At 36.9% G+C, this 26,686-nt stretch overlaps 1 long non-coding RNA gene across 1 annotated transcript; it reads left to right on the top strand.

The window, feature by feature from the left end:
* On the top strand, positions 1-25,817 carry LOC129418230 (uncharacterized). Its single transcript, XR_008636039.2, has 3 exons — positions 1-257; positions 24,457-24,583; positions 25,318-25,817. It is a non-coding gene; the product is annotated as an uncharacterized lncRNA (long non-coding RNA).
* Positions 25,818-26,686: the final 869 nt, after the last annotated feature.

Genomic DNA, 26,686 nt, shown 5'->3' with positions numbered 1-26,686 from the left:
GCGCCGCATGAAATCGAACGCACTTAGTGATGTGGTTGCCAGGGACGATGCAGACATTTCAGGCAGCTAACTAACTACTACAAGTATTTGTAACCAAGTCAAAAAACAAAAAAGGAGGTTTTTAACCAATGTTCAAACCAAACCTCTGACATTGCGCCCTTGTAAAACTGCAAGAGATAACCTGCTGCGCAGCCGCGACCCCATGTCAAATGTGTTTTTGATAAATGCCTTCCGTCTGTCTCAGCCCAACATTGTCGGTAAGTTTTCTTTAACATTATCTTCTTACTTAACTCTATTGTGAAACACGGATCCCTATAGTGACAGAAATAAACAACAAAAAAACAATCCTGTCACAGATTAGCCTATGATCTTTCGGCGGATGTATGGATGGATTGGCTTGTGAGAAAGAAACCCCACCTCGTTACCTATTTAAAATACTCAGTTTCATGAAGTAAATAAACAATACTTGCTCTAGTTCAGTCAGGAAGGTCTAACAATAAAGAAACAATAAATAGCTTCTTGAAATTAACAATAATTTAGCTTTACATCACAATCTCACCACAAGGGGGCAGGACAATGCAACAAAAGTTTGTTGTGTTGAGCTTTCCTTGGGAAACAAGAGCTTTAAGGTGTGTTTCATCATATAAAACAGCACAAAAGAATAAAAATAATACAACCAATGAAAATATCAGTATTAGAATTAAAGTCCTTTCTAATCACATGCAGTTGTCTGGTCCTATGAAAATAATTCAATTTATATAGTCATAAAATGTTTTAAATATTAAACAGAATTTACATAATAATCCCATTACAGTCCTGTATACGTGCTAACATGACTCGGTTTTGACTCACTAACACAGATAATTGCTATGAGTAAACAGCATTGTTAACCCCTTCAGGTTTCTCTGATCTGTGAGAGACCGGGCCATAAAGTGCAGCCTGTGAATGATGTAAAGAGGAAAGCAGCAGGTGTGGCGACCGCTGTGTAACGTTCCTCTAATGGCTCTGCTGAGTTATGGCTTTATTATACCTGGTATTTTGCTGTAACCCCATTACAAAACATACTGTAGACCAAGCCACCTGCCTTATCGCTAGTCGTATAAAAATATAGATATGGACATGACAGTAGACGATGTATATGTAGTGCATTTGGTTAATGTGGCATTAATGGTAAAAACTAAATAAATAATGATTTATTGATCATTTTGGCTCATTTATCTGATGATATAATTCGATTAGGTTAGGTGTATGTGCAAAGTCAGTTCTCATTCTCATAATGATACTCTGTTAGCAATGTCTTTCTATCTCTAAATAATGCTTTTGTTCTTTAGTACTAGTAAATAAAAGGGAAGACATGACTTTTCTATGTGGAACATCCTTTATGTCTGCTGAAAGATGGCTTATTATATTGAATTGATTCAGCAACCCTGCACTGAAAATGCTTAGATCCACAGACACCCACAACAAGCACTCTTGTCATGAAATGCACTATGCATTAAGTCAGAAGATCCCTTTGCAAATAGTTTTTATCACACCCATCCAAGCAATGACTCTAAGCCTTTCTGGTACACACTTTTCTATTCAGTGTCCAAGAACAACCCTTATTCTTCTGTCGAGCAATTAACATTAATCCAAAAATGCAATGTTTGTTTATATAGGTCAGAAGCATATATTGTTAATTCATTTTGTCTGGATAAACTGCAGAATAACTAATACTGTATTTTCACCAAAATAACAATGTCACCCTTATCACAGAACATAGTATTGATCCAGTTTTCATTCAATTTTTGTTAGAATACTGAACCTTGTTTTTTACCAAGTAAGCATAGTATACATTATTGTAGTAATTATGAAACCAGTCAAAAATATAATTATACAAAAGCAAAGATTATTTATATATGCAATTTTACTGCTTTTAAACAAGCAATTATCTGAGTGTTTATTTTGATAAATCACATTGCTAAATTGCTTTTTAGGCTGTCAGAAAAAAAAATTCTAAGTATTTTTTTTAGAATGCATCTTTTAAGTGTGCATACTTCATAATGCATTAGAAGTTAATTATAAAGTAATGTTTACCATGGGATATCATTGAGCAACTAGATATTTAGAGAACTTTAGCAATCCATATTAGCTAAAATAATTTAAATCTGCCAAATCTTTGTCAAATCTGGCCATTTTTATTTTTTATGCAAGGACAATGCATATTAACATAACAGCTTAGCTGTAAAATATGCCAGAGTTAGCCAAAAGGCTAGTTTCCATCTGTAGTCCTAGGCCAGATGTACAATAGGCACCCTGAAAATAGTTAATAAGTAAAATGAGTTATTTACATGGCAAAGATACAGAAACATTACATTTGCTACTGCAGCAAGAATAAGATACCAAAACAAACATGCACAAAACATTAATGTGCTAATTTAAGGTTGATGTTATTAGAGAATTCCTACACCAGACCAAAACCAAAATAGTTTGAGTCTTGCATCACTTCAACAAATTTCCAGAGAATTTGTCATTATTTCATATGAATTTGTATAACTTGAGATCATAAACTCTAACATGAAGTGGAAAAAGATTGCATAAAAATGTATAAATCAGATTGACATTTCAACAAATTGCAAAATAGTCATGAAAGTATCGTCATTGCCGAAATATTTTAGGACTGATTACGACTGTTGGTAAACTTTACTGTATATACATTATATCATACAGTTCTGGTGAGCAACAGAGATACATATGTGACCCTGGACCACAAAACAAGCCATAAGTAGCATGGGTATATTTGTTGCAATAGCCAAAAATACATTGTATGGGTCAAAATGGTCATTTTTATGCCAAAAATCATTAGGATAAGAAGTAAAGATCATGTTCCATGAGGATATTTTGTAAATTTCCTATTGTAGATATATCATTAATGTGTTTATCATTTGTAATATGTGTTGTGTAGGATTTCATTTGGACAACTTTAAAGGCGATTTTCTCAATATTTAGATATTTTGTGCACTCAGATTCCAGATTTTCAAATAGTTTTAACTCGTCATATATTGTCCTATACTAACAATCTAAAAAACTTATTTATTCAACTTTCAGATAAAGTACTGTATAAATCTCAATTTAAAAAAATAAACCTTATGACTGTGGTCCAGGGTCATATATGAAGTGATTTTACAAAGTGATACCTCTGTACAATGAACAGATGATTGATGATTTAGGTATAACAGCTAATGATATTTGTATGTGATGGTTTGCATCCTTTAATAAGCAGCAAGCTTCATTGTGCACGTCATGGCATGGATAGAAGCTCTGATCTTGTGTTTGTTGTATTCACTTTATTTGTCAACTACTTGTTTTCGGCAACAGCTTTAAAAGGTGTTAACCTTTTCTCATGACGTGATTTTTTAGCTATACATGTTGTTACTGTAGATTTAGGTTATCCTACATTTCAAGACTTAGAAATATAAGGCAATGACATCTTTTACATTTGATATCATTCATTTTACGAGTCCATTCTGAGGGCATTGCAGGTCCAAGCTGTTATGGCACCATTATGCCAGATCGTTTTTTAAAAATAGTATTTGGTGTAGATTCAATTGCTTTACAGGTTTGTTCAGTGCACGTAGTTCAGACAAGAAGCACAGAAGACCTGCGGGTAAAATTGTGAACAAGTTTTAGTAATGTCCTTTTCCTACACGTTCTCAGAATGTGCTCATTAATCAATGGCCGGGCCTTTTCACTTCATGACACTCTGAGCATTAAGCAATGGTCCTGTGTTTACAGAAAGGGAGGTACCAGGATTTACACCCAAGCCCTTGTGCTTTCAACACCTTTTGCACAAGCTTCTCTGCACTTGCTCTCAGTTGCTGCTCCCACCTGCCAGGTACAATGAAAGTCCTGCATTCGTTACAGAGGCACGTTTATGCACAGAAATTAATGATTGGCTAGTAAAGGGAATGATTTGATTGTTAGGAAAGTATATGAGGTTTTTATTCTGACATGGATGTGAATAGATTGTTGTTCAATAAGTGGGATGGTTGACTGATTCTGCTTTAATACTTTCCAAGGATCTCTGGGATGTCTGATTTGGGCCTTTTAATTTCTAATAACACGTCAATATCAGCTGGTAGACATTGGTGATGACATCTTAATGTGTATTGTTTAAACATATCTTATTGGGCCAATAGTCAGTATGAGCTATATATAAATTGTATTGTATTACACCGTCTGTCAGAGCTCAATTCAGGAATAATTTGACATTCATTGGAATTCCCCATCCTGCTAATACATAAATGGGTCATATGAGTCAATTCAACCTATTATTTTAAGTTTTGACCTGTGAATAGTTGACATAACTTATAAAAACTAGTTGAAGTTGATTAACTTGATTTTTTTAAGTTAAAGTGTCATAAAAATATATGTTGATTTGACAGAAATGCTGAATTTTCTTTTTACAGTGCATATGAACTTTATCATGGAAGTAATCACTTGTGTCCACATAAATTTCACATGCATAAATTACATGTGGACAAACCCGTGGGTTTCACATGAGAATTTACACGAAAACATTAATTCTTGTGTGTTTTTGCAAATGTGAAATTCACACAGCTTTTCTTATAAGCCATTCTGAAAATACGTTGTTATTTACAGTTATTTTACATTTGTTTTTAATCTGCATGATAAACATATTAAGGAATGTATAAAAATGGAAAGCAGTCACCAAAGACAACACAATAAGACATAAAGCCAACTGAATCTTTGCCGCAGGTTGATAAAGAAAGCAGATCAACGTGACTACATTAAAAAGCAACATACAACAGTACTGGGCCTAACCTTTAAGATTTGAATAATTGGATGCAGAGGGCTCAAATCAGGGTCATTAGTGTCGAAAAACTTGCCAACACAGGAACTCAGTAACACAGGTCTCAAAGATTTCACTGTGTGTGGGCTGTTCTCGGTTTGTACCTGTTATTTGCGTTGTCGTTGAGGTTTCCGGTCGGCCAATCAGGTTGCGGGAACTCTCCTAAGATGAGCCTCGCTAGGTTGCTAATAAATGAACATAAACGGCCGTTTACATACATCTCTTAACTATCGGCCAAACAAATTAGCAGTCAAATAAGCTGTAACGTCTGTATTATACGTTAACGTAAAACGCTTTCAGAAACCATTAAGTGAAGACTTGTGCTGAGATGTAAATTTATTCCATTCAGTATTTTCTTTTTAAAGGATCTGTCATAATTGTAACCATTGTAACCCGTGAAAAATAGTATTCATGAAATCAATATCTATTTCCATATTGCGTGCCTATGATAATACAAGTTTAAGCCTTTGCAGATGGTGCTTCAGGAAGAGGCCGTTGGTAGTGCTTTTCTTATAAGGATTTATTAAAAAACAAGGTCAAAGCCTATATCACATTACAAGATGAAATCTGCATATTGCACGCTGCAAAATAAATAAAATGAAAATAGAAAACGCTTGCCATGTCGTTGGCTCCATCGTTGTCTGCTTGCCAACCAATGGCGCGCTGGCTCAAACTGAACTAGACTTGAATAAAAGTAAGGCAGTTAAAGGGTTATTCAATGGTTGCTGAATGAATTGGCAAAGCTATCTTGTTGGGTTTGAAAGAAACCTGAAACATCATTTGTGGTTAAAACTGTTGAGCGAATTATTCAATTTTAGATGGTTCACCCAACTCTCCATTGTAACATTACCCTGTAACATTACACCGTTTTTAGAGCATTTACCGGAGCCTGCATGCGGGCCAAGTGACCACTACAGTTTCAGCTACACCATTTCAGTCTAACCTCATCCTGTGGACAACACTCCCGTAATGTGCATTTCTACAATGACAGCCAATCGTGATATGAGCTAAGCCGTCCATCTATAAAGCAGGATGGCTTTAACCCTGGAGAACCCACGGGTTAAATTTGGCCAATGTTAATTGATGCTAAGAGAAGGGTTCTTGGGTTCTCCAGGGTTAAAGAGAGCATTAAATTGTGCATTAGCATCATTATGGAAGATACGTAAGTGCTTTAACATATCAGGAAATAAAGTAAATGAACTACCTACATTTTGTGTTGCTGAATACCGTCATAGTTTAAAAACCACCCTACACAACCAATTATATGTCTCGAAATAATACACTCTAAAAAATGGGTTATTCAACCCAGCATTGGGTCGAAAATTAACCCAGAAAATGTTTATATTTGACCCAACATTGGGTTCAGACTAACACAGCATTATGGGTTGAAACAACCCAGCATCCCTGTCTCATCCATTTTTGACCAAATGCTGAGTTATTTTCATGAGTGTACTCATACAGCTTGGTGGATCAGGACAACATTATCCCTTTTCCGAAGGGACCCGGCTCCGTGTCGGCACCAAAGCTGGAATGTTTGGTAGGCCAGACCTCAGTACCGGCTCGTGTTTCCACCAAAAAGAGAGCTGAATGCACTACGTTACCAGATTGCGCAGCGTTATAATATTATACTGCTGCGTATTATATTGGTTTACTTCGTGTTATGTTGTTATTTGTTGTATTATTACTTCATCGCTTATGGGTAAAAGGGAGCAGATACTTTAGGAAATACTTAATTAATTCAAAATGTAATAAAAATGGCCTGAAAACACAAAATAATTACAATAAACATTAATAAAGACAGTATATGTCATATACTGTTCTGTACATTACTTTTGGAAACATCTTTGATAATATATACAAATAAGCTGTCATGGAAGTTTGTTCAGTAACTTGTTTTTTTTACATATTTATACTTGTATTGTTTAGCTTTATCTGCTATTGAACATTTATTTTATTTCATATTTACTTGCAGTCACTTTGAAAGGTTTTACCATGGTAATCAGTTGGCTGTGCTTCATTGATATGTTGATAGTACTCTGCATTTTTAAACTATATGTTTTTACTGTGGTAGTTATGCAACAATGCCAGGTGTTTGTGACATAAAATAAGCAATAATGCATCTAAAAACATTGCTTGAGTTGTTATTTTTATGAACGCCCACGCTTTTAAAATAGCGCCTTACAAAATGCGGCCTGCGGTGGAAGCTCCGCCCACTGACATCATGGGTTCGCTGGTTCAGGAATAGCAAGATTTAAGGGCTGAACTAGGATTAGGGCATTTTTGTGTAGAAAAGCGCAGGACGGTTCAAGATTAAATATGATAATATTAGCCAATATTAATAATTCAATACGTACATTACGTTTCTAAGGTTCATGTTGAAAACAACAGAAATCTGAATCTGACTCACAGTATCGTGGTTTGAAACACTTTCACCTGACTTGCGTCATTTAAAGAAGTCAAACAAAAAGAAATGTTACCATCCCAATCATTGAACTCCACTGATGTGAGATTTATGGGAACGTGGTTTGCCAGGTGCATTGCCATGGTACGGTTTAGATGTGGTTTCTTTAAAATGCCTTAATCACACATTGTTGTTTTTCTATTGTTGCACCGCCTTGGATGTGAGCAATTGCTAACGGGTATGTCTCTAGTAATTCCAATGGCAAGCGTTCAGTCACTTAATGTTGCTGCAATAAGAAATGCATGTACTCGATTCACCCAGCAGATGTTCAGAACTTTTGAAGGATGTTGCTTTTGTTCGACACGCATGGCAGACTTCCAGAACACCATTTAGACTTCCGTGAATCAACAAGTAATGCCAAACACCTGCAGCTTTCCAATATCAGGGATTTACAGTCGGATTAATTAGTCATTAACACACCTGTACAGATGTGTGGCGTTTTTAGCCTCTTTCAACTCTTTGGTGTGTGGTCTGTCAAGCTTCACTTAGCATCTTCAAGGTTTGGAACTGGATCGGTTGTCGATTAATTGAAGTACAGATAAGCGTTGGCCCATGAGGACAGCTCAGGTGCAGCATCTGTTAAAATCCTGACACACTTTAATTTAACAGTGTTGTTATTGTAAAAGAGCTCACATATTCACATCTCAACACTCCTGGAATATTCTGTCCGAAGGGAATGTGTTTGTGTCGATAACTTTGCTCTGAGTTTGAACTCGAGGCAGATCAAAGAGATTAAAGTGACTGTCTGATTTTAAAAAATATAGTGATATATCAAGCATAGTGTCAATGCCCCATCTTATCACATTGCTAGTCTTATCACACATTGTATAGCCGGAAATTAAGTCACATCAAGACAGAATTGATTTATTGTTGTTAAAGTTATAACTACAGTATAAAAAATGCTTGGTTGTTTTGGTTCAAAAACCCAGGGTTAAATCAGGCCTGGCGCCAGGATGGCATTGGGGCATTTTAATTCCTTGGGGGGCTCCACACTATACCTTATTGTGACTGATTTCCTTCTCCTTTTTTATTTATAACAGCTACCCAGATTATTATGCCTATACACATTCAACTTTCACTATTAAATCGCCTAACAATCTTAATAAGCTTGATAATCATGAATAAATTTAGCTTATCTTTGGCTAATTATTTCCGTGCGCAATGAAAAACGGCGCAGTGGAATTCAGCGACATACAGTTGGTGGCATTTCCTTAATTGATTTTGCATCTTGAGAGGTTTTAAACATTCGTTCCTTAAATGAAAATTACACGAGCTATGTTGTTGTCGTCATTATCATAGGAAAAGAAGACACAAGCAAACTGCGAAGATAAATCCAACTTTATTAATGAAACGGGACATCAGGAGTGCAGTCACTCCAGTCTCCTGCGAAAACGAAGTGACTGAAATAAGTTTAAGTTGAAGCACTGAATAAACTGGAAAAAAAATCAAAGCCTAAACTAAAAACCTTAACATAACTTATATAAATAATATCAAGTAAACTTAAGTATTATAGGCCCAATAAAAAGTAAATGACAAAACTATAACAAAAATGGACAAAATTGACAAAAACAGAAATTAATTACTTCAAAACTATAAATAAATTGAATAAACAAGAAGCATCTAGAAGTCTACAACTTTTTTAATTGTAAGTTAAATTTTTGTGGGCCTGCTTTTTTATAATTGGAGGCGTTATATTGTGTGGAAAATATAATTCCTATTTGATTCTTAAATATAATTCGGATTATTATAATGCTATACGCAGCAGTCTCACACAAAAAGGACAGAAAAAGGAAAAAGAAAACTGTTTTGTTAACAGTAATGAGCAATACTTTTAAGAACAATAAAACAAATGTTGGGAAAATAATATCTTTGATCATTTTTACGTACATTTTATGTGTCTTTGCTCATCTTAATTGTCACTCCCTGCACTGTATATGGTCCTGGATGGCTTTTTGATCTCTCTGCTACCTGTCTGACTCACCTGCTCTTACCTTTGGATTGTAACAAAATCGTTATTAAAAAGTATTTCACTGAATTTAGCTCTCCAATTTACTTGTCTGATAAAAAAACTGGGGGGACATGCCCCCCTTGACCCCCCCTCCCCTGTGGCGCCGGGCCTGGGTTAAATTAAATGAAACAACTCAGTATACCCAGAAAATAACTCAGCAATTTTTTAAGTAAATTTTGGCATGCTATAGCAGTCTAAAAGCACCAATTACTTGGGTATTAGTACTTGTTTTGAGACTCAGACATATTCCATCAGTTTTAGCTAAAAAGAAAAAACAATACGTGTGTCCCCGTCTCCGACCACCTTCAAATGTATAGCGACACACTTCACAATTGATTAATGCGTCTTTAAGTGAATTTCCAAGACCTAGCCTAAGGGTCACATTTTTCGCAATGACCCTCTTTTAGGGTGGTTGACTTTCTCAGGTTAAAATGATGTTTCTTTGAGAGGGGAAAATAATAGAGCTCCTTCTTAACAACACCTTGACAGCTCATTGACAGACTCACAATGAACTATATCCACAGAGTGCAGGGCAAGGGGGAGAAAGGCACGTCACACACCTGTCAGTCACTGAGCTGGTTTGCTTTGATAACTTTGTCTGACTTAATCTATTAAAAGACATGTTTGCAGAGTAAAGGATACCAAAACACTCACTATTTGCTTATATCTTAGGCAATGTTTAAATGAATTCAAAACATAAACTCTTTATGCATTTTATAAGAAAAATATACACAGTGCGTATATAGACCTTTTGAAATATGGTGCCAGATGACCTGTGGCTATGTATTTAAGTTTTTGGGGTTTACCTTATTAATATGACTTTATATGGGTCTCGTTTTGAGAGATCATCTGGTCATTCATTTAGGAATTAATGAAAGTATCAAAGCGAAATGTTTGGTACGAAATACATGATTTGAATTGTTGTTATGTGCATCTGTCTGCCAATCATAGAGCAGCAGGCAGTGATTGCTGCCAGACGTAACCCTGGAGATATGGACTCATAGCCGGGCTTTATGACAGCGTTTGTCACGGAAAGTTGTGAGCGACTACGGCTAACAGACACAATGACAGACGGAACAGAATGCAACACATTGGAAGTAAAGCTTGCGACTCCTGTGAGACGTTTTGACAGATGTACAGACTATAAGTTTTTTGAAACTTAGGACAGACTCGAATCTAATAAATTACGGCTTAAAATGGCATTGAGATTATTAAGCTTGCATATATATTGGCATCCAGAAGTTATAAGATAACGCTTAGGAGGTTTCCCACGGTTGATGAGAAATGCCCAGATTGTTTTGTTGCATTGTTTTTATTTGTTTGTAAGGCTTTGCTGTCGGGACAGAGAATTCGGTGATGCCATTAAGTGCAATTATGAGATGTAAATCTGTGATAGGGTGTAGCAGGTGGCTTAGAAAGCCCTACCAGAATCCCTGCGCCCAATTGTGTGCCGAATTGTGTTACTTAAAGGATATTGCGACCAGATGGTAATTTGGAAGGAAAGTTAAATTTCTAATCTTTGGAAAATTCCTATCCAACACAAGGACTCGTACTGAGCTCTAGAAGAGATTCAATGGGTAAAAAATGGCCTTCTGTCTACAATGAGATCTCTGCTGAAAAGATAGAAAGGTTAAAATTTCAAGTGCAAACTAAAGGAAAGGACAAAAACGAATGCTACATTTGCAACTGTCAGTATTATTAGAAGGTATTACTGATATAGCCAAGAATGCCATGACCTGCGGATGACTCACATGGTAAATGAAAACAAGACTGATGAAAAGTCTTTACTAACATGATTGATTAGAGACGAATGACAGCAAGCTCATGCTCATCCAGGGGTGGTCCATGGCTTTAAATCACACAAGCCTAACAATGAACTTTTTACCCTCCGTCCTAAATGTTAGACTTGCTCTCGTGAACGTTTTCACACGGGCGTATACATGGCCTGTGACAGCATTATTCCTTCTGAATTTAGTGGGTGATGATGTGAATTATCTCTAATATGTGTACTCATGTGGTTATTATTGGACAGTATCACTTTCGTCGTATTTGATTAAACCATATTTGTGGCTTACAAAGCTGTTGTTTTTCATTGCACCGTATTTCATTTTTAGTAAATTGTTGTGTGGGTGCGTTGTTGTCTTTGCTTCCTTACAATAGCAGTGGTTAGGCTTAGCTTTTTCTGTTGTGTTGCTTTGTTTAAATCAGCTTTTGTCCAATTTCTTCAGACAAATGAAGGTAAATGTGATAAAAAACCTTTTACCTGTTACCTCATACCGCCCTGTCAGCGTGAATATGATTCATAATGCAACTGCACCTGCACTCATTGTACTTATTCTGAGGCTGAAGAACCGGAGCAACATTACTTTGAAGTTCACTTTCGAGCGTAAAGTGAAAACAAAACAAGACCTGTTTAGTCATGTGAAAGTCATTCACTTAACCCGCTATTTGGAATCATTTTTACATTTTGCGCCCACTGGTGCAGTTCATTGTCAAGATGTTTGGATGTCTTGTGGCTCACGGAGAGAGTCCGAAGATGATGAGCAAACATGTTTCAAGCTTGATACTCACAAGCAAATTTGTGCTTTTCAGTAGCTCAACTGGTAAAGCATGGTGCTGCTAACAACACCAAAATCGTTGATTCAATGCATATAGTGATGAAAATGTATAGTTTGAAGTGTCTACCAGATTCATTAAAGGGGACATATCATGAAAATCTGACTTTTTCCATCTTTAAGTGCTATAATTGGGGCCCCAGTGCTTTTATCAACCTAGAAAATGTGGAAAAGATCAACCCAGTAATTTAGTTTTGGTTAACCATTCTCTGCAAACGTAAAAAAATAGGCTAATAAAATCTGGCTCCCCTTGTGATGTCAGAATGGGATAATACCACCCCTTAATCTGCGCTATCCAACCACGACACTGCCATTTAGTGCCGAGATCAGCTCATTTGCATTTAAAAGGATACAACCAAAAAACAATTTTAACATGCTGTAATAAATAATCTATATGATATTTTGAGCTAGAACTTCACATATGTACTCTGGGGACACCAAGGATTTATTTGACATCTTAAAAAAGTATTGGGAAATGTCCCATTTAATATAAAATGTTTACATAGAACATAGAATAATTATCTGTAGATTGAAACTGAGAATAATAATTATTACATACAGGGCTCAACATAAAGGACTGCTGGAGGCCGGTGTGAGAGACGCTAGGGCCAGTAAACAGTACTGTCACTTGACCAATCGGGCCAGTGCTTCACCCTCAGTCACTAAAATATATTTTTGCCTGTGGCCGTTTGTCTGTATGTATTCTTATGCAATGTTACCAACGAGGCGAACGTTAACTTCTCAGCAATGTCATGAAGTTTGTCCTACCTTATTGGTTGTTGTGGACGCTATTGCGTGTGTTGTTTTACGTCAACTGGTAGAGCAAAAAGACATTAAGATAACAGTGCCCTTTAATTATGAGGCCAAATGAAAACGTATTTTTTTTATCATCTTTGAAGCAGACATTTACTGGGGTAAAACATGACGAATGATTGAAATTATGCAATGTTTTGAAGTTTGCCACCAGTTAGGTAAAAGAAAACAAGTCTGCATACTGTATTGTTGGAAAAGCAACTAACGTAAACAAAAACTCGAAGCTCACGAGAAAACCCGACAGCACATAGCGTGCATGGTGTCTAAAAGGGTTGCCAATAAAATGTATATGTACAATTATATTTGATTTTTTAAACAATATGTGACACTGAAAAGAAAAAACATTTTTTTTGGTGGGGCCAATTAAAATTTTGGCAGGCCAAGTAAAAACCTAAACCACCATTATAAAAAAAATATTTGCATTGAGCCCTGACATAATTTGTATTAAGACTATAAAACGGTATCAGCAGATGTAAATATAAAATTGTATACTTTACATGGCCTATAAAGTTTTGTTTGTACAGTAAACTAGCGATCACAGAGGGCAAATATGGTTTTAGAAGAAGGAAGGACAAATGGTCAGATGCAAAATGCTCAGGTAAAGCTGCTAAACACCACCTCCATCAACAATGAGATAATGTCATTAACCGAATGATACGTTCATCAAATACTTTCACTTCAAATCTGCTTAATTACAACCTCAGGCCATTCAGATTGTATTCACATAAACAGATTATAAACCGCTTTGTTGATGGAGTCCATTAGACGGCAAAAAAGTTTTTTAGTAACAAAATGTTCCCAAAGTGCACAGAAGGTGAATGTGAAATAACCATGGATACATTCAAACTTAAGTCTCTTGTAAGTACAACCCACATTTACCCCCCTACTGTGTGGTTCAGTTAATTTTAACCTTTTGAATTCAGATTTTTTGCACCTTTAGTGATTTTGCAACTGTTTACTATGTATTTTCCAGGGAAGTGGTTTAGAAGTGGGGCGGTTGCCTGAAAAGCTTGCATGCACTTAGAGGGTTTTGCAGTGAACGAATAATAATAAGGCATTTGAATTACAGACAAAAAACTTTTCATTGCCATTAAAGTGAAATTACTGAACCTAAACATAGAACCTGATTAAAGGTGCACTTAGAGGGTTTTGCATCTAAAGATTTCAAATATTTTCCCCACCGATTAGTATGTACATTGAAAATTACCCCTGCCACTATGCAAGTATGGCTGTTGAATATTTTGTCTATAAAAAATCTTATTGTTGATGTATAAGTTGGTGGTTCTCAAATGCACCAAAAAAATCAAAGTAACAAGAAGATTGCTCCGTCTGTTTTTTATGTATTTCCATACCAACAAATTGGTCTCGGCTCTTGTTTGCTGAGTTATTGAGGATTTGTTGACAATTTCCTCTTCAACAAATTGTATTTGGACAACAGTATATTTCGCTGATGCCTTTTGCTGTGGTGGAGGCCAAGGTCAGTTTTATATTCTACTGAAATCATAAAATGACACTCGAGATAAACAGAATGTTTACCCTCCCCGTGTGAGCTGGGGCAGATATGTAAATTTAGCCTTATTCTTTCATCAAATTTGCATTTGCCCTCTTAACCAAACACTATAGGGCTCCAATTCAAACAACTTTAATGATGGTCGCCCCTTTACGACCGATTGCTGTATCAGGAAAAGGGAAAGAGCAATTTAGATCGGAATGAATGGAGAAAAGCGTTCGAGCTATCGCCCACCAGCTGACAATAATTGGATCAACTTTGCAGAGAATTGGCTGTGTTTTGATGCTCTAGTGGCAGACTGGCGATCGCCTCCCTTTTTCGCCTATTTATCATTCGTCTTTTATCTGCCGCTAGCAGACCTTTCCATGGTGCCATTCTGGGCCCCGCTAATCAAACAACTTTTTAATAAGAGGGAACGGCAGCTCCACAGCCTGTGCAGGGATTCGTCCCTCTCGCTCGCTGGGAACACGGGGATGAATATCAATGAAGATTCGCGCACACACAAACACAGAGTTATCTTGAAAGGTTTCGTCGTATTGATTCACAGTTGATTATGGTCTCCCTGTGATCATTTTCATGGGGGCCTTTTACATATTTCGACACTTTTGAAAAGATATCCACCGGGACATTAGCGAGATTATTGACACAAATTGTGCCTAGTTTGGACGAATTTACTATTAGTGCAGATACACTGTAAAAAGTGAAAAGTTGGATCAACTTAAAAAAATTACTTTAATTGGTAACACCCAACTTTAATTGGTATTTTCAACTTAAAATTTCACTTTAGGTGAAAAACTTTTCACTTTTTACAGTGTAGTGGATGGAAAATGACAGTACATGGTCACTATTTTTAATTAAATTTTATTCATGGTTTAAAGAAATGAATCACAAAAAAATCAAGCTGAATATGCCAGCTTCGGCATTTCGCTGTTTTAGCGGTATAGTACTGTTCCACCGTATTCCTTGCTGTAAATATTGATGCCTCGCGAGCCGGACAGCTGCGGGACCCGCCGCGGCTACCGAGAAGTTAACAAGTTCAAAACAAAAGCGGTGACAAAACGCCACAAAAGGGAAAGGGTGGATTTCAAAGTCTCTGTTTAAGTAGCATCCCCCTGTTCTCTCTTTTTCCAGACCGAAGGGATAAAAAGAACTGTGGTGTGGGCCTTTGCTAGGAAACTGAGGGTCAGTTGTTTGGAATGTGCCTCCCTTTAGATCCGTGATATTCCCCCTTTGTAAGTCACCTGACTCCAGATTTCCTTATTTCTCCCAATTATCGGCTCATAATAAAAATACAATTAGTCCTAAAGTGAAACGAGCGACATTTGTTTGTGGCGCCGTTTTTTTCCTCCACGTGCCCGTCAAATCGCTATCTAATGGTTGCAGTTCTGGTTGGGGGAGAGGAGATCTGCTTTTCTCTCTCGCTGGCTGCCGACAGCCCTGCCATTCACAAAGCCTGGGGATGCCACACACATTCTGTTTGTTCTACATGAGCAAACAGATTGTAAACTGGCTGATAATTTTTGTACTGACAATGTCATTTACGGCTGTCAGCCTTTTGTCTCCTCTGTTTGCTTTATTCAAATATGAACCGAGTGGACCTCCCTTCTGCTGCACTCTTCTGCATTAAAATCACATCAATTCTCTTCCATTTCTTCTTATCTGAAATTCATTGGAGGCAATCACTTGGTTGAATGCTCGAGGGTTTCCATGGAGACCAAAGGTCCCGTACGGACTACAGAAGGATTAGAGACTTGTAAGATTTAAGTCCTGAAGTACACAGTTGCTTTGTTATGTCTCCCTTTGATATCTAGTCGAGAGAATTGTCCCTTTATGCTTTGATTTAAGGAGAAAAACACGTATTAACTATTAGGGGTGTTACTCGAAAGATTAATAAATGTTTTGGGGTTTTTGTGGGGAAGTTCTTGTGTTTGTTTCTTTAAAAGGCATTTATGTACGTGCCAAATCGTGGCTTAATTCTACATGGCGTGCTGGTGGAATTTATGTTTCGTTCGTCGAACTGAGATCTTTGTGTGGCAACTATGACAGCCGTAGTGGCATGCGGCGCTGGGTGCCCCGATGGCACGGCTTTCACCCGGAGCAGGAACAATAAATCCCGCTCACCGGTCTCGCTCCGGGGGCCGCCTCCCAGGACTCCCCGCTTCTCTCCTAGGCATCTCCCCTTTGTTCTCCAGAGGTCAGGGCAACTGCGAGTTGAGTTATTCACATCCCAAATGTCTGTCTGGAAACGTCTGCAGATGTTACTGTGCTTTTCTTTCTTTCTCTTCATCTCTGACTCTCTTTCTATTCCTCTTCTCTCGGCTGCCAGGACATTTGCTAGGTCTGTTTTTAAAGCGCTGGAAGAAAGGAGAAGAAAAGGCAGCACAGGCCCCCGAACTGTTTCTTTATCGCCAGCCAAAAGTACAAAGTAAACAGCTGAAGTAAACCGATTCATTTTTTGTTTCAGCGTGGCATTTTGTGCACAGCTAAAGCCGTCTCTTTTTGTCTTCTTTACTCCTCATTATTTTTTTACTGCTTCTATAGAAGTGACAGGCATTGCACATAAAAACAAAAAACATCCCTGTTCTCATTTAAGCTTAGGCAAGTTTTTATTATGACTATTTAAAAATGTAACAAATATAGTTGTGTTATAGAGACAAATGCAAACATTTAAGCACGAATCTGACTTTTTGAATCTGTCCTATAAGGACCTTTCCAATGTTACTGTCTGAAAATCTAAACACCCATCAATGGGTCAACAGTCTTTAATGCATCTCCAACATTTTCTAAAATTTGGGGAGTAAACAAATGTGACCTCCAATGGCATGCTGTCAGCAAGAACACATCAACAATCAATGAACATTTGCAACTTGCTATTTGCCGTATTGTTTGTATCCTTCACTGGCTGTCAGGGATTTTCAAAGGTGAGATATTACACAAGGGTGATCACATAGATCAAGGGCATATTATTCATGATGACACAATTTTTTCAAAAGAATTGGTGAATATTACACTAGACCCAACTTGTTTCACATGAAAGTAAATGTTAAAGAATGGACTAAATAAGCTCCTGGTTGTGCATTCATTTACGGGTTTTTTTAATGACTGAACTTGTTTCATTACATTTGTATTGCAATCGCTATTGTGTCACCTGTAAAGATATGTCTACTGGAATAAGGGTCTTAAATCACAATGCAGACCCTTTTATCTTTAATAGATTACATTTAGGCATTTAGCAGATGGTTTTAATCAGAGTGACTTACAAAAATGAGTAACAATAAACTAAAGCAAGGCAATAATATGAGAAGTGCAAAGTTACAAAGTTTTAACAATTTGCTAAATATCTTTTTTAAGATGGAGATCAATCAGATTTTTGTAGTTCATTTCCCATTCAAGATACAGTAAAGGTGAATGAAAGTTTAAATGTTCAATAAAAATGTTTGTCTACCAGTGGTCTCCAACTTGGTGGGACCAACTAGGTTGCCCACACAAAGTCTGTAAGTTGCCCACTAAAGCACATTCTAATAATAGCTTCAATTTTAATATTTATTTATTACACATTTTTTTATCAAAGCTTGGCTTCTTTTATGTATCTTAACATTTAAACAATGATCAGTGATGAATAAATGATGATGATGAACATAGTAAAACAAAAAAGTTTTGATTAGACTATATTAAAAAAGTAGCCCTCCAGATTATTTTATTTAATGCGGAAGCCCTTGCTCACAAAAAGGTTGGAGACCCCTGGTCTACACGCTCCATTGACCATATATATTGATTTAAAATACTGCATAATTATTAACATTTAAAAGTTGCATTAATGTTTAAACTGATAAAAATGTAATTGTCATATATCTTGCATGTTTTTATATGCTTTGAGATGTTGTTGTACAGCTGTTGAAACTGGCATTTGACACGAACAGTTGTTTATTTAGAAAAGATGATTTATGTAAAGGGATGTGATGGTTTACACGCAAGTTAAATAATTATTATAAATATGGCCATGGACATTTATAAAGTGGAAGGCTAAGACAATGGCAAGATTATTCATGAACCCACTTAGAAAGGCCATCTGTTGTTGTAACCTGGCAAACACAAAGCACCCAAGTTATGTCCTGTCCAACTCATCTCGCAGTTTCTCAAGAAAGGACGTATTCAGCCTTGAACATGGCATAACTCACAAAGGCTTGTCTTTTAAAAAGCCTGGAAGCTGATCTTGTCCATGCCTGTTGACGATATTCTGTGTATGCGTGGAGGATTATTTCCAAATACCAGTCCTGCGTTAACAAAGACACCTGATGATAGCAAATTAGGCTTTGGGTTTTGTGTAAGGAGAAAGAAAAAAACAACACCAAGATGAAAACGTTGCTTCAAAGCTTTGACAGACCCGGTGGTCTTTCGGTTTTGTGATTGTGTTCCGTGCCACTAATTTACCGGTGATTAATATGCGTTGCATAAGAGCTGTGTGTGTGTGTCTGTGTGTGTTGCATCTGGATGCTTTACGTCGATTACGATGCTGTTTTGTGTAGTCTTTGTCTGGAACAAAATGTAGCTTCTTGCTTTTAAAAAATCAGTTTTTAGCATTTGTTTTTTGACTAATTTGCTGGCCTCACCAAATATTAACATAAACAGATTTAATAAGTGTTACAGTGTCATGCATTCATTTGCATGTCTTAAAATGAATCAGACAGCTCTTTCAAATGTAAATTCTGAAGTCTCAGTGGTAGCCACGCCTCATATGTGTTTGTCTTTCACTATCAAAGCAAAGTTTTCAAACCACTATCAAAGCAACAAGACAGTTGAAAAAGATTGTAAGCACAGGAACTGTAACAAACCAGGCCAAGAAATTCCTGCAGCATCTCTTTAGAGAACACGTGCGGCCGTCGAAGCTTCGCACGTCTACACTGCGTCTGTGACTTTGTATAGGTGCATGTCACCACTCGAACCTCAGCCAGAACATCTGCAGTTTGTTTAGGTAGTTCAGATGTATCTGTACGGGGCTCAGCGGCGTGACATGTTGGTTTTAGGCCTAGATGGAGCGTTTGGCGCATGTCCTCTCATTGCTCAGAGCACTCCATGTGTGACATCTCTCAGTCATTAGCAGGCATCGGCTCTCATTGTCTCTGCGAGGGAGTCCATTTTGATAGGATTAGCTGTAGCTAGGAGCTGTGTTATTGCAGATTTAGGTTGCTAAACTTAGCCTGCATTGTACTCTATGGGGAAAGCCACGGCCACCCAAGTTTTTAGAGCCACAGGCTTGGGGAAATAGTCACACCCATTGGGAAATTTTAACCAAATCAGAATGGCGAGAGACTCGTTGAGTCAGCAATTTCTTATTGCACTACAATGCAGAATAGATTAGTTCACTGCAATGCAGTGAGGATGCAGATATAGGTCCAAAAACCATTTTCAGAAATGCATGTAAAAAAAATTTACAGCAAACTTTTGTTAATTTTTTTAAAACAGACATTTTGGTTTTTATATGCATGTCTTTAAGTCAGTGGTTCTTAAACTGTGACCGTGGCCCCTAATACATTATTTTTTCATAAAATGATAATAAACCTAAAGGCTACTAGTCAAAAGCAATTTAACATTTATTGGGGCTGTTCCCTGGACAGGGCTTATCCTATTCCCAGACTTAAATGCAAGTTTAAGCTGCTTTAATTTAAAAACACCTTGTCCTGGCTAATCTTAACATATATCGGTGGCATTGTTTTGTCTCAAGATGCACACCTGTATAGTGTTTTTGTAAGGTATGTTTGTAAAAACCTCTTAAAGGGATAGTTCACTTTAAAATGAAAATTCTGTCTTCATTAAATCATCCTCATGTTGTTCTAAACCTGTATGAATTTTTTTCTCTGATGAACACAAAAGAAGATATTTTGAGAAATGATGGTAAATGCACAGCAGTAAGTGACCATTGACTTCCATAGTAGGAAAAAAATATTTTGGAAGTATTGTGATAAATGAATAAGAAGATGTTTTGATAAATGATGGTAAGCACACAGGTGATGGTACCCATTAAATTCCATCATATTTTTTTATTTATACTATGGAAGTCTATGGTCACTTACTGCTGTGTGTTTACCATCATTTCTAAAAATATCTTCTTTTGTGTTCATCAGAAAAAAAAATTCATACAGGTTTAGAACAACATGAGGACGAGTAAATGATGACAGAGTTTTAATTTTAAAGTGAACTATCCCTTTAAATGACCTAACATAAATAAGGCCTAGTTCCGAATTAGCCTAAACCTTGTGAAACCGCCCCAATATGTTTAATTCAAATTTTAAGTTTTAGATGTTTTATGTCATAAATTTTCTTTGGGGGGCCATGAAGGGATGCATCGTACAAAAGGGGGCCGCACGCCGAAAAGGTTTGAGAACCACTGCTTTAAGTCATCTGGGTGATTCTCTTGAAATTAGACTTATGAGGTGTCATGGTTCATGAATTTAATAAAAAAAGTAAATGCTATTAAAATAAGAAGCATACAGTTACAAACATCTCTTCACATACTATATTGCACATGATTTTAAATGACATCATACAAACCAATTTTGTTGTTTTTTCCACATTTAAGGGGGAATTTTCATTACCGCAACGTGTCCATGACTGGATTTGGGTTTTTTGGACATGGAAATATTTATAATTTAAAAAATTAAAAAATAAAAAGCTCCAGTTCATGTTATACTATAAATATTTAAAGTAAAGAAACGTGGTATTTGGTGATCATTGGTAAATGTAGAGACAATAATAAGGAATATAAATGTGTCCAAGACCAATTTTTTCATCCTCTGCAGCAAATTTCAATAATTGTTAAAGCCCTCAAGGAACTAACATTTTCACACAAAAAAAATGTTGGAAGGGACATAATTAAAGGAATAGTCTACTCATTTTTAATATTAAAATATGTTATTACCTTAACTAAGAATTGTTGATACATCCCTCTATCATCTGTGTGCGTGCACGTAAGCGCTGGAGCGCGCTGCTATGCTTCGATAGCATTTAGCTTAGCCCCATTCATTCAATGGTACCATTTAGAGATAAAGTTAGAAGTGACCAAACACATCTACGTTTTTCCTATTTAAGACGAGTAGTTATACGAGCAAGTTTGGTGGTACAAAATAAAACATAACGCTTTTCTAAGCGGATTTAAAAGAGTAACTATATTTTATGGCGTAATAGCACTTTTGGGAGTACTTCGACTCTGCGCAGTAACACCCTCCCTCTCCCATTATGAGAGTGAGAAGGGGAGCGGACTTTTCAGGCGAGTCCAAGTACTCCCAAAAGTGCTATTACGCCATAAAATATAGTTCCTCTTTTAAATCCGCTTAGAAAAGCGCTATGTTTTATTTTGTACCACCAAACTTGCTCGTATAACTACTCGTCTTAAATAGGAAAAACGTTGATGTGTTTGGTCACTTCTAATTTTATCTCTAAATGGCAGCATTGAATGAATGGGGCTAAGCTAAATGCTATCGAAGCGTCGCAGCGCGCTCCAGCGCTTACGTGCACACACACAGATGATAGAGGGATGATTCAACAGTTCTTGGTTGAGGTAATAACATATTTTAATATTGAAAATGAGTAGACTATTCCTTTAAGTCATCTGGGTGATTCTCGTGAAATTAGACTTATGAGGTGTCATGGTTCATGAATTTGATAAAAAAAAGTAAATGCTATTAAAATAAGAATCATACAGTTACAAACATCTCTTCACATATTATATTGCACATGATTTTAAATGACATCATACAAACCAATTTTGTTGTTTTTTCCACATTTAAGGGGGGAATTCTCATTACCGCAACGTGTCCATGACTGGATTTGGGTTTTTTGGACATGGAAATATTTATAATTAAAAAATCAAAAAAATAAAAAGCTTCAGTGCATGTTATACTATAAATATTTAAAGTAAAGAAACGTGGTATTTGGTGATCATTGGTAAATGTAGAGACAATAATAAGGAATATAAATGTGTCCAAGACCAATTTTTACATCCTCCGCAACAAATTTAAATAATTGTTAAAGCCCTCAAGGAACTAACATTTTCACACAAAAAAAATGTTGGAAGGGACATAAATAACTGTGACACTCAAGATGGCTACCGGGTAAGCAGTTCTTATTTTTTTCTCTCCAGATAAAAGTTAAAATTTAGTTTGTCATAGTACCTAGACAACTTTTTAGTTCTCATTACCAAAACATTGTTAATTGTAAATGCATATATTTAATGTAATATCATGTTGCGGTAATGATAATTTTTTATAATGATAATCTTCTATAGGAAATATAAATCCTCTAAAAATAATGATTATAGTAAGTTTAGACCATAATCTTATATGTGCAAAAAAAATGCTGGACACGTTCTACATCTGGATTTCGTGTGAATCACCCATCTACATTTCTAAAATAAAGGTGCTTTACGATGCCAAAGAAGAACCATTTTTGGCTGAATGATTCTATAAAAAAACTTTAACATCTGAAGAACCTTTCTATTTCAAAAAAGTTAAATAAGGTTGTTGAGACTTTGAAAAGGTATAAAAATGCTTCTCCTGTGGCATTGCTTTATTTTTAAGAATCCAAGTATTGTTAAAATTGGAGTGTAATTTCAAAAGGAAAAATAACACTATTTATTTTCTAGAATCTGACACTTGTTTTTTGGAAGCCCGCGCCCTCTAGACATCAACTAATGGGATTCTGTCCTGATCTGTGATGTCAATTAGCATTCAATGCACTCTCACAATCAAGTGACTGGATTGATAGTGTATGCTTTTTGTGTCTTCATGCTGTGGCGAAGGTAGGATCGGGTTTGTCCCTGTGGTGCTTTTGTATGCAGGCCAGGCTACTTTATCATGTTGGACTAGTGGAGTCAGCAGGAGAACACAGAAGATCCTCTAAAAGAGAGAAGGAGCCCTGCTGTGCGGGACGTCCCCCTCAGACCAGCAACCCTCTGGGCGGGCATTGTGACAAGTCCAAATCCCAGCATGTTTGCTCAGGTCACAATTGCTAATTTGGTTATAATAATGCCAAGTATATCTGACCAAATGAATGAAATGGTCTCATGGAATAAAGGCGATGGCAATCAATCGGCTTTACCTTTTGGCAACCCATCAATGGCATATCTTTCCTTTGAGAGCTTCTTTATATCATTGACACTGGACTAAAGACACTTCGTAACCCTGGCGGGCATGCAGAAGAAGAATCTTTGATTCAATTTTGAGCATTATCGCATACCCCTTGCAGTTAACCCCTGCGGTATCTCAATACTTTCCGAATCGTGGAATGTTGGATTACTTTTGCATGCATTGTCAGCATCGTCACACTCATTAGTCGAATGTGGGAAACATTCATACCCCCATGGTTGCCCTAATCTAATCTGCAGAGGACAAATCAGAATTTATTCATAACTAATGTGTGCACATGGATTTTGAATGGTGTCATGAGGCTCAACATTGTGGCCGGCTTTGAAATGCACAACTCAAACCCAAGACCCGGGTCACACTGATCTCTGTGGTATCTCTCTGAAGACAAATGGCAGAGGAATGTCTGATTTTATCCACGACGCTCATTCATTCCTTCATTGCTTTGTTATCATGTGGTACTGTTTGTGCAGACCAGAATGGAAAATTTTTTATTTCCGTACTGTGTAAAAAGGATATTTTTATTTAAATTAAGGCAAATTTGGACATGAAATGGCAAGGCAAAAATCAATCTCTCATCCCCTTTCTTTTTTACTTCCTACATTTATTTCAATTCCAATTATACAGCTTTATCTGTTCGCTGAAGGCCACTATCCATGCCTTGAAAAAATGCATCTTTAAACTGTGATTCAATAAGTATCACATTCCCCTTTTCTTTAAAGTAGCTTCTTTAATCCTAATTCTCCCTCGAATATTTAAAGGATACTGTATGTATACATTTTTCAAGGCAAAAATACTTCATAAATACTGTGAAATGGACTTGGGAACACACACAATAACCTTAATCACAGAATTGAAGCCCGTGTGCAGATTTGTGTCAGATCAATATTTTGCTGAAGCCTCATTGCCGGTCTGTTTACTTTGGCTAGTGCTGCCTACATGCCGAGCCGCTGCTCTTTGTTTGAACATGTGACTCTGTAATAATGGCAGGTAGAAGAACTAATAGGCGCTGCAATATCTGCAGTTTGACCCCATGTGGCTTTTCCTAATTGATCCATAGATTAGCATCAGACTCATCAGTTAGAGGATGATCTGGCCTCCTTGTTGCCCGGCCGTGTCTTTGCATTGCCAAGCAATTTTGCCTTGCCAAGGATTGGATGAAGCAAACAACCTCTTTCCGAGTTAAGGTAAATTAAAGGTCGAAAAATGTAAATTGCATTGGGTAAAAAGAGAGCAAAATTATGTTTGTTTTACTTTATTCTGAATGCAAAGTTAGTTGTTATGTTATTTTATGCGGTTGTGCTGATCAGCCACATCTAACCCTGTTGGCCTTACCCACAATTTCAGAACCCAAATCCCCCTCTGGCTCTCAATGGAGTCCACGCAGACCCCTCCACTCCATGCCTTATATGTACATTTGGCCAAGCTATGTAAACTTCCACATGTGGGTGTCATTCTTGCCCATATTTGCCGTGGGCTTTATTGGGACACGATTAGTTTCCAGAGCAAATTTGGAATGAAAGAAAACATCGCCTTCGGCATGTGAGCCAACAAACTGTGCCACTGCGTGTCATTGTATATTTACATGGCTTCAGCTTTGTTTTGATAAACCATTGCCCACAGGTAAAGCCATTAGAGCTATTAGAGGTGAAACTAACAGAACCATGACTGAGAACAGGTGATGCCTCACTGCTAAGTTATGCCTGTTTTTGCATGGACTTCACATTTCTTTGATTTATTATTGTAGGCCTAAAGAATAGAAAGCTCTGCTCTTTTGTGCTCTGTGAATACCATTTGCTGTGATAAATTAATGTAAATGTTATACAATATCAAGATTTACATCAATTAATAGATCATGATGTAATCTTCATTCTTTCGTCCTTTCAAGTTCGGGTCTTCGGACCACTCCCATCTTTTACAGCTGATTCGATGCCATGGCAACAAGGGAAGCTCCCAGCCCCTGTGCAATAACGGCGGTCTGATCAAGCCCACATTCCTGTATTGACCACGCTGTGCAAGATTAAACGCAGGTGACATTTCCAGGGTGAAATTTGCAATTTCCACAAATATGAGTTGTCTGAAACGCGGCATGACAGCACATAAAATCAATACAAATAACCTGAATCCCTAATACCTTGATCCCTGTTAGTAGAGGGATGCATTACAACTAAGACACTGGAAGTGAGAGCAACAGCCCAGGAGCTGATCCCTGATTCCTATCGACTGGCTCCAGGCCAAACACTCCCGCAATAACAATTAGGTGTGAGAGTTTGTCGATTTTCTACGGCAGCGTCGCATTTTTCATCACAGAGTTCTGATGTCTCTATACTACATCTGATGAATGAAGACTCTGTTAATGTTATATGCTGTGACACTTAGAAATACTTATTGTCAAACGCATGTACGAGCAATTTGTTTGATTACGTGGTGCCAGGTTTGCGTTTAATTGTGTAGCCCCAAGACATACTACTGTCATATTATTTGATAGACAAATAAAAGCTAAGATGCATTAAACATTTGTCAAAGATAACATTTTTAGATTTTTAGATTAATAGTTTTTTTTTACTTGGTCGATTTAAAATCGATTCTCAAAGGCCATGATTCGATTTTTTTTTCATATTTATTTACGCAAACATTGAACGTAAGATTAACGTTAATCTAATTAATAGTCATTCAGTGCTTAAAATGGCGGTTTCAGGTGCTTCGTCGTTGTGATGCCACCTTAACATAAAAAGTCATTTTAGATTTTGCAAGCAAGACGATAGTGTTGTGAATATAAACAAGACTATATGCGTGATTTGTAATGCAGAGGTGAAATGCTGTAGTAATATTAAATCTATATTCATTGAGTTGAACCGAGAATCGGAATTGAAAATAGTATCGAGAATCGAAATTGAATCGATTTGACAGCTTGTGAATCGAAATCGAATCGGATACATCTGAATCAATCTGATACACTCAGCCCTAATAGACGGAAGACCTTGTTTGATGGTCCCCAACATGCTGGTGTATAGACGGTTTCAGCAGCAACAAAATAAACAAACCGTAGACTTCCACATAGAATCAATAACAACAGAGACCTTTTACAGTAGTTTATTTCTGACGACGTTTAGCCCCATATATGGAAAAAACAACATCAGCTGATACAGCTAGCTGATCAGTCACGCGGGTTTAATGTTCGCTACGTCAGCATTTAATATGAAAATGCGTTTCCATCTCCCATTATTCACATTTACTCTTTTTCGCATAAGTCAAAGACCACCTCAAGCGGGTGTAAACTTTTTTGCAAA

Source organism: Misgurnus anguillicaudatus, chromosome 7, assembly GCF_027580225.2.
Source record: "Misgurnus anguillicaudatus chromosome 7, ASM2758022v2, whole genome shotgun sequence".
Taxonomy (NCBI): Eukaryota; Metazoa; Chordata; class Actinopteri; order Cypriniformes; family Cobitidae; genus Misgurnus; species Misgurnus anguillicaudatus.
Note: the sequence above shows the minus strand (reverse complement) of the source record. Positions and strands in the feature narration are given on the sequence as shown.